The 14,717-nt window shown below is 29.7% G+C and overlaps 1 pseudogene; it reads right to left on the bottom strand.

Annotated features, from left to right (window-relative positions):
* Positions 1 to 8,637, bottom strand: part of LOC117170086 — a 50,132-nt pseudogene extending 41,495 nt beyond the window's left edge.
* Positions 8,638 to 14,717: the final 6,080 nt, after the last annotated feature.

The raw sequence follows: 14,717 nt of genomic DNA, 5'->3' as shown, positions 1-14,717 counted from the left end.
ATATGTACGACAAGAGACAAGGGCAGCGTGTCCGTGAACACGACAGTCAAACATTCCGCGCATTTCGAACCGACACTTGGACAAAATATGCATCTACGAACTAAGAGCTACAAGCACTGAGAATGTACCAACGTACTTGGCTTAACTTCCCCTCTGGTACTTGTAAATCTCTTCCAATCATTTCATTCGATACAAATTTTCCTAAAATTCGTCAGACTAAAACATTCTCCTTTTTTTAGAAACAAAATTATTTGCACCAGAAATTGCTGAACAAGCTGCAATGACGTCCCGGTGATGCCTCTTGTTTGATCCTATCTTATCGTCCCCTCCCTTCACTTTTCTTCACCTCTTTACTCCCCCTCCTCCCACTGGCTCATCGCCCCCTCCCGTCATCCACCTCTCCTCCTTTTCACACTTAACTGCCTGTCACTCCCCCTATTTCCCTTTTGTTCCTATTCTCTTCGTCCCCACCCTCGCTTCATCTTCCCTCTCTCTTCTTTCCCTCGCAGCCACATCCCTTCTTTCCATCCCTTTAGCATACTTCTCTCATTCCCTCTTCGTTTGCGTACCCTTTACTCACTCCCCCTATTTTCTGTGTGCCCCCCCCACTCCTTACTTATCTCATTCTCCCTCCTCTTTTCTTTCTTTTTCTCCTTTTGAGGGTGTTTGGCCGGGTCTACGAAAATCCTAAACAAATTTCGACATAAAATCTTTTATAAACCGAATACAATCATTTTTAATTTGAATTTTAAATTGATTTATTTACATCTACAAACAATTTACTTTTTTTACCAGATGAGATGAATTTTTAATCTAAAAATACGAATTTTCAAGAAAATAATTGAATTTTTAATATGATATTTGAATTTCTAACGAAGTTATGGAATTTACACGTTAAAAAGACACATTTTTTATAAAATTGTTGAAACTCCAACAGGAAAATTTACATTTTTAAGAAAAAAGTTAATTTTTTACCAAAGAGACAAACTATTAACGAAATGATTAGATTTTCAAACAAATATTTGAATTTTTAATAAAAAGAATAATTCTCAACGAAAAATGTAATAATTTATATTGCAAAAAAAAACCCAAATTAATTTGATTAGTATTTGTCGAAAATCACATTTTTTAAAAATAAAAATTAATTTTTAACTAAAAATGTAACTTATTTATTTTTGGTGAGAATTTGTCTTTCTCAGTTGAAAAAATCTTGTATTTTGTTAAAAATTTGGTTTGGGTTTTGGTAGATAATTAATCTTTATTTCAGAATAAATTTTTGCAACGGAAAATTTAACTATTTTGTTGAAAGTTACTTGTTAGAATGATTAATTGTTTAAATTGAAAATTTAACTCTTCCATTCTTGCTTGAAAATTATTTGTTTCTATTCAAGATTTCTGTTTTGGTTGAAAATTCAATTATTTCGTTAAAAATTCATCTTTTTCATTAAAAATGACACGATTTTGTTCAAAAGTGTTCAATAAAACTATTTTTGTTACATTCCTATTTTTAGTGGATTATAATTGTTTTTTATTTAAAGCTGAAATATTTTTTGGTTTGGAATTACTTTTTTTGACTAATAATTCATTTTTACATTCTCATCAGAGACGGTATTAGATTTTTGTAAAATTTGATCCCCCCCCCCCCCCAGTTTTTGTCAAATGTCCACGTTTTGAGACCCCCTGAATCCGAAAAAGAGGTTTTTACGAATGTGTTTTCTGTATGTATGTTTGTCTGTATGTCAGTATGTCTGTACGTCTGTCTGTGAACACGATGACTTTTGAAAAAATCAATCTAGTAGATTGGCCTTTGGTACACTTGTTTAGTGTCCTACACTAAAGGTCAAGTTAGTTAGCCAGCCATTTGGGATAAAAATTTAAAATGTGGGCACATTTTGAAAAATTTTGATACCATTTTTTTCAAAATTCAAAAATTATCTGTACGGTTATTCATATTATTCAAAAGTTCAAACAATTTATCTCAATGATTTTTTGCATAAAATCCAAAATTACCAGAGTTATAGCATTTACAAAATTCCAAAAAACTCACTAAAATTAACATTTGATGCCAAATAACGCACGAAATGAAAAAAGTCTTGAAAAGAAAAATATTGCTTTTTGAATGCCCTACAAGATTATCATAACAACTTTTTGAATTTTTTTGAAAAATCAAAAATTCAAATTTTGAAGGCAACAACTTTTATCTTTTAATGTATTTTTCATTGCGTGTGTGGGTTTTTAAAAAATTAAATTTTTTATGTTTTTAATGCTATTTTTTACGATTCAAACTGAAAACAGAATTATCAAAAAATTATTCATGACAAATAAATAATTTACATTCTCATTAGAGAAGGCATTAGATTTGTGTAAAATTTGCCCCCCCCCCCCCAGTTTTCATCAAATTTCCACGTTTTGAGAACGATTAAATGATTAAACGATTAAAGTTGCAAAAAAATGTTCAACAACAAAATTTTTTAAAAAGAATTCGCATGTTTTCCAACGGGACAAGGAAAGTAGGTCTGTTTTAATACAAATCTAAGTTATGAGTTATAATAATATAAATTTATGAGAATGATAAAAAGTTTCAAGGATAAACTCGAGTGCGAAGCACGAGATACCTGATGAGAATGTGTTCGTTAAGGCCGAAGGAGCTTTAACAAAAGAGAATTCACAATTGTCAAATTACTGTTGAAATGTTGTACGGTTGAACTTTCAAGTTTTACATTTTTTCTGAGAATTAATCTCTTTTGCTTATGAATTATTCTACTTTGCAGAAAATAAAAAAAAATTGTTCAAAAAAGTAATTTTTTATATGAGGATGCTCGGTTTTAGTTGAAAATTAATCTCTTTGGTTAAAAACTAAACTATTTTGTTTAAAAAAGCATAGTTTCCTAATTGAAAATTTACGTTTTAACTGGAAATATAACTATTCCAGTTGAAGATTCATCATAAGTTGAAAATTTAACTTTATAACCGAAAATTGATCTTTTTTAGTAGAATTTATAATTCTGTCGTTGAATATTGTTATTTTTTAGTTTAAAATTGAACTAATACGCTGAAAAGTCACGTTTTTTTGTTGTTTTTTTTTGAAAGTTCATCGTCTTTTTCGAAAAAATTAATGTTTTTCATTAAAAATTCAATTACTTTGTTCAAAGTTGATCTATTCTGTTGAAAATTCTACAGTTGTATTAAAAGCAATACTTTTTGTTAAAAAATGCACGTTAGTCTAGTTAAGGTGGAGTAATCCACCATCTCGTCGCGTAGTGATAATGCATCGAGCTTTGAGTTGGTAGTCAAGGGTTCGATTCCCCGTCCCACAGTCAATTTTTTCCTATTATAAGTCCCACCAATTTTTCAAAATGACTAAATGCAGTCCTATTTATAACAATTTTATCAATATTACATCAAAAATAATTCGAAACAACAGACTTTTATTCAGAACAAAAAATAAATTAATCTGACGAAGCAGGATGACAAGTGGGTAAAAACCTGTATTAATGAACCTTTTCGCACAATCACGCAGGGAAGCCTAATTCACCGTGAATAAATTTTTTATTTACACTTTGTCGATGTGCGTTCCGGACGACACCGGAACAGCATATGAAGGTTAAAGTACGGAGAGTAATCATCGTTTGTCACACTCTTATCGCAGTTTCGAGATTCCAACACAAGATCGATGAAGGTAGCGAGAGGAACGTTACTCATCTGCTGGCGACAAGGGAAGGGGGAGGAGAGGGGGTTTCCTTGCAAAAGGGTAATGAGTGTGGACGGTAGCTTAAGTTCTTCGAGGAGGTCACGCCTTCTCAAGAAACCGGTATCATATTATATCGTGTATCGTATTTTTTATTTATTTTTTTTGTTTGTTATGTATACCCTCTTTTCCCTCCTCCTCTGAACATTGTGGGTGTGAAAGGGAGACTTAGCTTAAGGTGCGATCGATAATATACTGTCCATACAAACGTCATTAGACTCAGAAATACGTCCTTATACGTATCCCGCAAAGCCTACATGTGCATTTTCATTCCTGAAATAAATGGTTGCTTCGTGTCCCGACAGACCCAGCGGGATTACTCCCAAGCGCTTCACGCAAAATAAATGGCACCGAGGTGTAATTCAAACATAGAAAAGCGTACCGCCAATAATTTGGCATTAAGAATTTCAGGACAGTTCTTCAATTTGCCTTAGAGAAATTAATCCGCCTTGAAGAAACTAATCCGCCTCAAAGTTCCAGTCGCATTGTCTGCCTAACGAAGTGCATGCTTCAGTTTCATTGAATTCGAGAAAATAATTTAAAATAATAGTTTGATTTATTATTAGATAGGATTATTTGACACACACTATAGCGTGGGAAATATTGTATTTTTAATTAATTAGAGTAGACTGTAGGGGGTTGTCGAATTTTGGTGAAACCGTATGTTTCACCAGAAATTTCTGTATAAGCTGCGATGAACGGAGAAATATTTTGTCAGAATGAAGGACACAGTCGCCAATTTTTTACCTTGTAAGTGACCTCGTTTCTTCAAAAAGAATCGTAGGATTATCTGCAAGAGAGCAAAAGTGGATTGTCAGATCCCCCCCCCCCCCCCCCCCCCCCCCGTAGTCAAATCCAAAAACAGATTTACAGGTAAGGAAATTCCAGAAACTCAGGAAATTTAAAACTGGTCAGGAAAAGTCAGAAAAATGTCGGCGAATTGTTGATAAACAAAAATTAAATTTAATGTTATTTTGTTGAATTTATTTTGTTGAAAATTGCATCTTTTTTGATTGAAACTCACAACTGTTTAGATAAAACTTAATCTGTCTTGGTCCAGTATTCAACTATTTTGTTGGCATTTCAATTTTTTGATTTTTTGCCTAAAATATGAGCCATTTCATTTTTTTGTAGAAAATCCATCTTTTGGATTAAAAACTCCACTGCTGACTTGGAAGTGAAAGTGTTATGTTTAAAATTTATTTTTTTGTGATAATTCACCATTGTCGTTTTTAAAAGAACTTATTTTTTCGAAAAAATTTAAGTATTTCGTTTAGAATTACTTTTTTTATTGAAAATTAGGTTGTTAACTAAAAATCTAACAATTTCATGTTTTGTTAAAAATTTATCTTCTACAGATGAAAATTAAACTATCCAGTAAAAAACTCTCTTAAAATTCAGGAATTTGATTAAAAATTTATATATTTTGAAAAATTAATCTTTTTATTTGAAACTTAGATTAATTTTACAAACTTAAGCTATTACAATTTTTGTGAAAAAGTAAAATTTAAAATAATTTATTTCTTTGATGGAAAATTCAACAATTTGATTTTAATTTAATGTTTTTCCCTGAATATTGATCATTTTAGTTTAAATCTCACTTCTTTCGCTGAAAATGTAACTATTCCATTTTTTGTGGATTCATATTTTTTTATAGACATTTAAACTTGATTAAAGCATCATCTGCTTTATTAGAAAATCGACTATTACGTTAAATATTTATTTTATTTGATCAAAAATAACTTTACAAGTGAAAATGTAACTACTCAATTTTTGCTTGAAAATATATCTATTTTAGTTTAAAACTTATGTAATTTATTAAAAACTAATATTTTGTCGAAAAAAATTAATCTTCTTGTTGAAAAATTCATCTTTTTGGTTGAAAATTAATTTCTTTTATTGTAAAATATTTTTTAAATGAAAACTAATTTTTTTAATTGAACGTAATTTACCATTTTTTCGGAAATTTACGTTTATGGAAAATTCGTCTGTTTGGGTGAAATTTTCTTTTATTTGGTTAAAAATTAATCTTCTTAGTTAAAAATTCGTCTGTAGATTAAAAATCCATTTTTTCGCAAATAATTTAATAGTTTTGTTGAAAATTGTTTTTTTTTGTTTTGTTTTTTTTCGTTGAGTATTCATCATTTTAATTAAAACCTCATTTTTAACTGAAAATTGAAGTATTCCATTTCTTGTAAAAAATGTACTTTCTTTGATAGAAATTTAAACTTCTTCGATAAAAATTCATCTGTTTGATTAAAAAATGAACTATTACTTTTAAAAAATGTCTTTATTTGGTTGAAAATTAATTTTTTTTTAAGTTTTATCTATTCCATTTTGGCTAGAAAATGTACCTATTTTAGTTGAAAATTCATTTATTTGGTTCAAAACTTGTCTTTTTGGATTTACATTTATTATTTGGGTTGAAAATTCTACTTATTTCTTGCGAATGCATTTTTTTTTTGTTTAAAAATTATTAGTCTATTTAGCTTGAAGATTCAAATATTTTATTAAAATGTTTTAGTTTTTAGTTTCATTCCAGCTGGACCTTTTTGTAACACAGATTCCATGAAAACTTGTAAACATTTTGAAAAAAATAGAAATTATAATAATTTTTTTGCTCAGGAAATTATAATTCAATACGAGAAAAAGGAATTTTCAAAAAGGATTATAATCCTCCCTTGAAAAATAATTTTCCAAGAGAATTTTAATGTTCACTTGAAACGGGGACCTTAAAAAAAATCTCATTCTGATTTCGAAGAGGGACCTTTCAAAAAGAACTACATTCTTACATGGAAGAGGGAATTATCCGAAAGATTTAAAATTCTGAATTAGGGCATGGAAATTTCAAAAGAAAGTATAATTTTTAGACCGGGAAAATGAAAACGTGATCGGGAGAAAATCGGGAATTAAATATCATCAGTCGGGTATACATTTAGAAGTTTAGATATTGCCTTCTTCGGCGAAGGCCATCTTTCAATTTTCGAAAAAGTCAAAAAATAATTTAAATTAATTATCCAAGCGGATGTTTCTTTATTTTAAATTATTTGACATTCCCCAACACCGAATAATTTGTTAATTTCCGTAAACACTTCTTTTTAAATTAGCATTCCTTATTTTCAACAAGTGCTTTCTGCGCTCGTTAAGTAAACAAAAAGTGATCATCGATTTCTTGTCATGTCTTTTTCGGGTGAAAAAAGTGAAAAAAGTGGGAATGAAGATTGAGAAAAGTAATTATCGCTTGTATCGTAAGATGTGTGACGATCGAAGGTAAACAAAAATCCGGCATTCCTCTCGGCGAGACACGTTGTTCCTTTAAGGAAAGGCAAAAAAAGAGCGAAGTAAATTACCCGGCCGAGGTGCAAGAAAGTCTCTAGCCAGTCCTGACTGAGTCGATGAACATCGGTCATTCTCTCTCCCTTAATCGCTCCGTCCCCGAATACATCCTATCTTGTTTCCTTTCCACTTTCCATGGAACGAATGCGACGAAGGAAGCCGCTTGGCATTGAGGACGAGCTGGAGCAGGAGAAAAATAAAGATAAAGCCTGAGGAATTAATTAGGACCGGGTAATCAACGAGATACCACGGCCGTGGAACGCGATGACGACAAAAAGGTGCGAAGAAGAGTCGCGTATAAATTTATCCGCCGTACCGCTGTGTTCAACACCGTTCGAACGATCCTCTTATCCTCGTATTGGTATTAGTCAGATAGAGCCGCAAAATTCGAAATCCTTCCTTCACTTTTCGTCTTCACCTTTCCAACTCATGCTAGCTCTTCATTATTCCTTTTCCCCTTCCTTTCCCTACGCTTGCTTCTTTCTTTACTATGTCCTCTAATTTTTCAAAAACTTTTTCTATCACATCTTCCATCTCCTTTTCAGCACCTTTATCTTTTCCCTAAACTCTTCTATTCTCTCTGCTAAACACAGCTTACCTTACCGTTCTCCTTCCTCATCTACCTTCATATTCCCATTCTTATCATATAGAATTCTCTCCTTATGATTAGTTCCACCTTCTTCCTTTCCTTCTTTTATCTCCATTAACTCCTCTGTTTTTCCCTACATATCCTCATTTACATACACTTTAAATATCCACTTCTCCTATTCTTATCTCGTCTTAAATTTATCATTTTTATTTCAGCCCATTGCCATATATTTCCTTATCAATTGTTTTCTCCCATCACCATCCCTCTCATTGCTCTGCCTTTTTTTCCCCTTTACATTTTGAATCTCCTGTACATTTCAACCTTTTTCTTTGAACTTCTGTAACCTCTTGGTCACCTTTCCTTACTCTTTCCCATCCTTTTTAATTCGCTTCGTTTCCATCATTACTACCCTTCTTTCATTTATTTTTTTTCCACTATCTTTTAATTTCCTCTCTTTCTTTCTCACCTATTCTCCGATCCTCTTCATTCCACTAACTCCTCTCTTTCGTTGTCTGAATCCCCTGTCATCTTCTTCTGCTATTTTTCTTTACACAATACTTATTCTCTTCTTACCATCTAAAATCCTATTTTCTCTACGAGCTTCCATAAAATGCTCTTTTCTTTGCCATTCCTTCCCTCAAAACACACCTTTTAATTTTTGTACATTCAATGAAAAAGAAAAGAAAAATTCTTCCTTAAGTTTTCATTTTCTCGTATTTACATCCCATTTTTCCGATTTTATTTAGTTCCCCCTTCTTCTTTTCTTTTTAACATTTTTTTTACCTGGTTCGTCAAAGCTGAACGATGTCGAAGCTGCTTCTACCACTCTCGCTGATTGTTCCTTCGTTTTAGTTTGATTCTTAACTCCTTCACTCGTGCTACAGAACAGACTTGTCCACTCGTGAGTAACGGCTATTCCGAGAAGTTGTTTCAGATAGAGAACTAATTTTTCTCGCTTCGCCATCGTCCTAAATTGTTCTTAATCTATAAATTTGAAAAAGTAAAATTTGACTGAAAATCGGTGACTTCTGTCTATTTGAATCAGTAAATTTTAATTGAGAATCAGTGAAATTTCCTTGAGAATCAGTAATGTGCTTCTGAAGAAATGAAGGAGTGACGTAAAATTTCACTAAAAATCAATGAAGGACTTCTGTATATTTGAATTGGTGAAATTTCACAGATAATTAGTAATTGGTTCACTCAAAATCAATAAATGTAATCCTGAATATTTTAATCAGTAAAATTTCACTGCAAATCAATCAAGTATTCCTGTCTATATTTTTCAGTATTATTCCATTGAGTTTTATTAACGTCTCTCTAGAAAAACAGTGAAATACTTCTGGTTATTTGAATCACCGAAATTTGACTGAAAAATAGTGACGTACTTCTGGCTATTTGAATAAGTAAATTTGACTGAAAAACAGTAACGTAATTCTGTCTCTTTGAATCAGTACTATTCCATTAAAAATCATTGAAATTTTACTAACAATTATTAATGAACTTCTGACTATTTGAACAAGTGAAATTTGGTTAAGAATCAGTGAAATTTTGTTGAAAATCAATTATCACCGACTATCAGTAACTTTTTAACTGAAAAACATTTACGTGCTTCTATCTATTTTAATAAGTAACATTTTACTAAAAATAAGTGAAGTACTTCTGTCTATATAAATCAGTATTATTCCATTGAGAATCATTTAAATTTCACTAAATATCAGTAGTGTACTTCTGACTATTTGAATCAATTGAATTCGATTGAGAAGCAATGAAATTTCCTTGAAAATCAGTAATATGCTTCTAGAAATTTGTATTTTTAGCTGTTCGTATCAGTAAAATTTTATTGAAAGTGATAGAAATTTGGCTGAAATTTTGTGACGTATTTCTGGGTTTTGAAATCAGTAAAATTTCATTGAAAGTAATTTAAATTTGCCTTAAAATCTGTGACGTTCTTCTGGCTATTCAATTAATAGAATTTTACTGCAAATCAGTCAGGTACTTCGGGATATTTAATTATCAGTGACGTTAAATTTCACTAAATATCAGTGACGGACTTTTTACTATTTAAATCAGTGAAATTTCACTACAAATCAAATAAATTTTATTTAAAATCGTTGTCGTACCTCTGGCTATTCAAATGAGTGACGTAAAATTTGACTGCAAAGTAGTGAAGTACTTTTAGCTATTTGAATGAGTGCAATTTCTTTGAGAATTAAAAAAATTTTGCCGAAAATCAGTGACGTATTTGGCGACTCAAATAAATGAAATAGCACAGAAAATCGATGTTTATTGAATGAATACTTTAATTATATTTCACAGGATTTTCAGCAGAAAATGATACATTAAATTTCAGTAGCACAACAGTTAAATTTATTGGATCAAGAATCTATTATTATATTTCGGTTCTGAACTTTTTATTAATTTGTAAGAAATTAATTTTTTGTGTTGAAATATTTGGTTGGAAATTGAACTATTCGGTTACAAAATTACATTTTTTATCGGAAATTCATATTTTATTATTGTTATTATGTGGTTGAAAATTCAATTATTTCGTTAAAAATTCAACAATCTTATTTAAAATTAATTCTTTTGATAGAAAACATAACTTTTTTTCTAAAAAATCGTATTTTCAGCTTGAAAATTGAAAAATTTGTTGGAATTATTTTTCGTTCTCATGGTTGAAAATTTATCTTTCTTGGTTCAAAATTCATCTTTTCTGGTTTAAAAATTAAAATTCATCTTTTTTGGTCCACAATTAATTTTTTTTGGTTAAAATTTATTTCGTTTAATTGAAAAGTCTACTATTCTATTTTCGTTTCATAATTCTTCTCTTCTAGATGAAAATTGAATTTTTCGATAAAAGTTGAACTATTTTTTCAAAAAGTCATCTGTTGGATTAAAAATTCATATTTTTCAGTTGAAAATAGAACCGTTTTCTAAAAAGTTCTTTTTTTGGCTTCTGGACCACGAAACCTACTTACCGACTTCAAAAACATCCGACAGCAGAAATGGTTCGTGTCCGTCCTAAGTTTTTAATTTTCCCTTGCATTTACCTTTTTTTTAAATTTATCTCCTTTACTTGAAAGTGCAAATATATGATTTTAAATGGAACTGTTTGGTTAAAATTTATTTTATTTTTTAATTTAAGTCTTTGATGGAAAATTCATCTATCTTGGATAAAAATTCAAATTCTTTGTTTGAAATAAAAAAAAACTTGGACTTAAAATTTGAGGAATATCGAACCTGAAGTTATTTGATTTCAAAAATTTATTTCCCTATTATTCCCCTATTTTTTTAAAAAAAGCAGCCTTATTCCTCCGTTTTGAGAGCATTTTTGGTCGCAGTGAAATTCCACTGATTCAAATTAAGAGAGCAATAATACGATTTTGCTCTTTTGAATTTTCCCAGTGTTGGCTCTTCAGTCGAAGATCGTAAATTTCCGGAGAGCACTAAAAATGTCTATCCATTTAATGCGTATCATTGACGTTTTATCTCCTCGTGTTCGTGTTTTATGAGCTGATAAATATTCGCGGTTTGAAAGCTGCCGGGAAGCGACTTTCCCATATTTGTAACCGACGTCTGGAGATGTTACTGACTTACTCTAAAAATGGCAAAAAATCCAAGTTATTTGCAGTCTTATTGCCCCAGGGCCCAGTGTATGGACTCTTACAATTCTGATTTTACTATGAGTAAATAGCAATCATTCTGTTCGTCTCTATTCTCCCTTAAGTATCAGTAATTTTTTTCACACTTATTTTGCAAAAAAATGATTACATATTACATGACACCGTAAAAAAGGGGTGGGGTCTATTCAAGGCCACACAGTGTCATATTACACCAAAGACCAGTATTAGTGAAACAAACCATTTTTTTAGTTGCATTTTCAACAAAATAGTTGATGTTGCAGCCAAAAAGACGATTGTTTTAGAAAGTTAAATTTTCTACCCGAAAAGTTGAATTGAACAAAACTTATGAATTTTCAACTAGGAAGATTAATTTTCGATCAAAATACGAATTTTTAACAAAATACATGAACTTTTTAACTAAGAGAGGTAAGTTTTCAACAAACAATGGTAAAGTTGAATTGGGAGTTAAAAAACTAATTAATACCAAAACTGTTTATCAAGTAGATAAATTAAACTGAAAAAAGAAAGCAAGATTAATTTTCTACCCAAATAAACAAATGTATAACAAAATAGTTTAGCTTTGAAGCCAAATATTAGAATTTTACAAAAAACAGGTGGCTTCTAAACCGAAAAAAATTTTAGCAGGGAAAGTTAATTGACAATCAAGAAAGGTGTATGTTTAAACAAAAATGAAATTATCTACATTTTTATATGAAGAAATTAATTTTTCACCAAAAAATAAAACGAATTTCCAACATAATACTTAATGTTTTTAAATGAATAGTTTATTTTTTTTAACCAAGTCGTTTAATTTTCCACTATAGTAGTTTAAATTTGAATCTCAAATAAGAATTTTCTAACAACAAGTTAATTTAAAACCAAACTATTTAATATTTTGCCAAATTGTTGAGCTTTAAAGCCTAAAGGAAGAATTTTTTACAAAACAGCTGAGTTCATACCCCAAAAATATGAATTTTCTACAAAAGAGTTCATTTGCGACCAAACTGTTGAATTATCAATCAGAAAAAATAAAATTTATAGTAAAAATCATCTGTTTTATTTAAAATTTGTTTTCTTTTTTTTAATCAATTTTTCAAACTAACAATGCAACTTTTTTATTTTCTGTTTTTTATTTTTACGTTACAGATTTATCATTTTAGTTAAAAATCCATCTCTTTTGTTTAAAATTCCACTCTTTTTTTGGAAATGTCTTCTTATTTTTTAATTCTTAATTTTTTTCTGAAAATTTAACTTTTCCTATTTTGTTGAAAACTTATCTTCTTTAGTTAAAAGTTTTAAACTATTTGTTAGGAAATTTATATATTTTTTTAAACTCATCTTTTTTGATGAAAATTAACCTTTTGGTGGAAAATTAATCTTTTTAGTTAAGAATTCATCTTTCAAGGTTCAAAATTCAACTTTATTTTGTTTGAATTCTAATCTTTTTTGTTAAAAGCTTCGACTATTTGACTGAAAATTATTCTTTATGGATTTCGAATTTTTATTTTGAAAATTAAACTATTGTGTTATAAAGTCATCTTTTTGGTTCGAAAATTTAACTGTTTTGTTGAAAATTTGTCTGTTTAGTTTAAAAATGCATGTTTTAAGATAAAAAAGTAACACTTTTTCGTTAACATATATTTAAATTTTTGAAATTCTCATTTGTAATTGGTATATTCTATTTATAAAAGGTTCTATTCTGGAAAAGTTTTCGAGAATAAAATTCTTGCCTTTTAATAGTATCGGTTTGGAAAAATGAGAAAATTGTCAGGGAAAGTCAGGAAAATTTTTTAAATGAAGCTTAGTGGCAATCTTTAAAATTAACCCGGGGAAATCCCGGAAACGATGAGGAATTTAAAATCTCTCTCTACAGAAATTCAATTCGAGCTAGGGACAATGAATAGTTTCAGAATAATCAAAGAGGTACAAACAAAATGTCCCAAAATGATATTTACTAATTTTTGCTTGAGAAAAATTTTTGAATTAAATTTCTTTAGATCCCTTTGACATGAGGCAGGACTTATTCTGAAAAGGTATTCAAATTATCGTCTGAAGAAAGTCATTTCGAGTTATGGTCAGTAATGACAACTTTATCAGAGAGATGCTCACAAAATATTCTAAAATGAAAATTTTGAAAATATTTTACTTCAGATAAATCTTTTTATAAAATTTTGTATAGACTTGGGCCAAACTTTTTTCTGAAAAGGTATTAAAATTATCGTCTGAAGAAAGTCATTTCGAGCAATGGACAGTAATGATACCATTATCAGAGTACAAACAAAGTATGCCGAAATGAAGTGTTAAAATGTTTTGCTTTTGATAAATCTTTTTATAAAATTTGTTCAGATTTAGGTCAAGCCTTTTTTTCAAATGTATTAGAATCATCTTCTGAAGAAAGTCACTTTGAACTATGGACAGTAATGACACCCTTACAACAGAGCCACAATCAAAATATTCCAAAATGATATGCACAAACGTTTTGCTTTAGATAAATATTTTAATAAAATTTGTTCAGACTTGGGGCAGGACTTTTCCTAGAAAGGTATGAAAAACACTCTTTCAAGAAAGTTTCTTCAATCTATGGACAGTAATGACACCTTTACCGGAGAGGTAAAAATAAAATATTAAAAAATGATAAGTAGAAATTTTTGCTTTATAAAAATGTTTTAATAAAATTTGCTTAGATGAAGAGAAAGACTTTTCCTGAAAAGATATTAAAGTAATCCCCTGAAGAATATCATTTCGAGCTATGGACAGTAATAACACCTTAATTAGAGAATTAAAAACAAAATATTTGAGAATGATATGTAAAAATATTTTGCTTTAAATAGGTCTTTTAATCAAATTAGTTTAGACTTGGAGCAAGCCTTTTCTTAAAAGGTATTAAAATTAGCCTTTTAAAACACTCACTTCGAGCTATGGACAGTAATGACACCTTTTCTAAAGAAGTACAAACAAAATATCCCCAAATGATATGTAAAAAAGCTTTTCTTGCGAAAAATCTCTTGATAAAATCTATTTAGAATTAGGACAAGACTTTACCTGAAAAGGTATTAAAATCATCATCTGAAGAAAATCACTTCGAGCTATGGACAGTAATGACACCTTAATTAGAGAATTAAAAACAAAATATTTGAGAATGATATGTAAAAATATTTTGCTTTAAATAGGTCTTTTAATCAAATTAGTTTAGACTTGGAGCAAGCCTTTTCTTAAAAAGGTATTAAAATTAGCCTTTTAAAACACTCACTTCGAGCTATGGACAGTAATGACACCTTAATTAGAGAATTAAAAACAAAATATTTGAGATGATATGTACAAATATTTTGCTTTAAATAGGTCTTTTAATCAAATTAGTTTAGACTTGGAGCAAGCCTTTTCTTAAAAAGGTATTAAAATTAGCCTTTTAAAACACTCACTT

This window comes from Belonocnema kinseyi, chromosome 3 (genome assembly GCF_010883055.1).
Source record: "Belonocnema kinseyi isolate 2016_QV_RU_SX_M_011 chromosome 3, B_treatae_v1, whole genome shotgun sequence".
Taxonomy (NCBI): Eukaryota; Metazoa; Arthropoda; class Insecta; order Hymenoptera; family Cynipidae; genus Belonocnema; species Belonocnema kinseyi.
The sequence above is the reverse complement of the archived record's forward strand: the minus strand, read 5'-3'. Positions and strand labels throughout refer to the sequence as shown.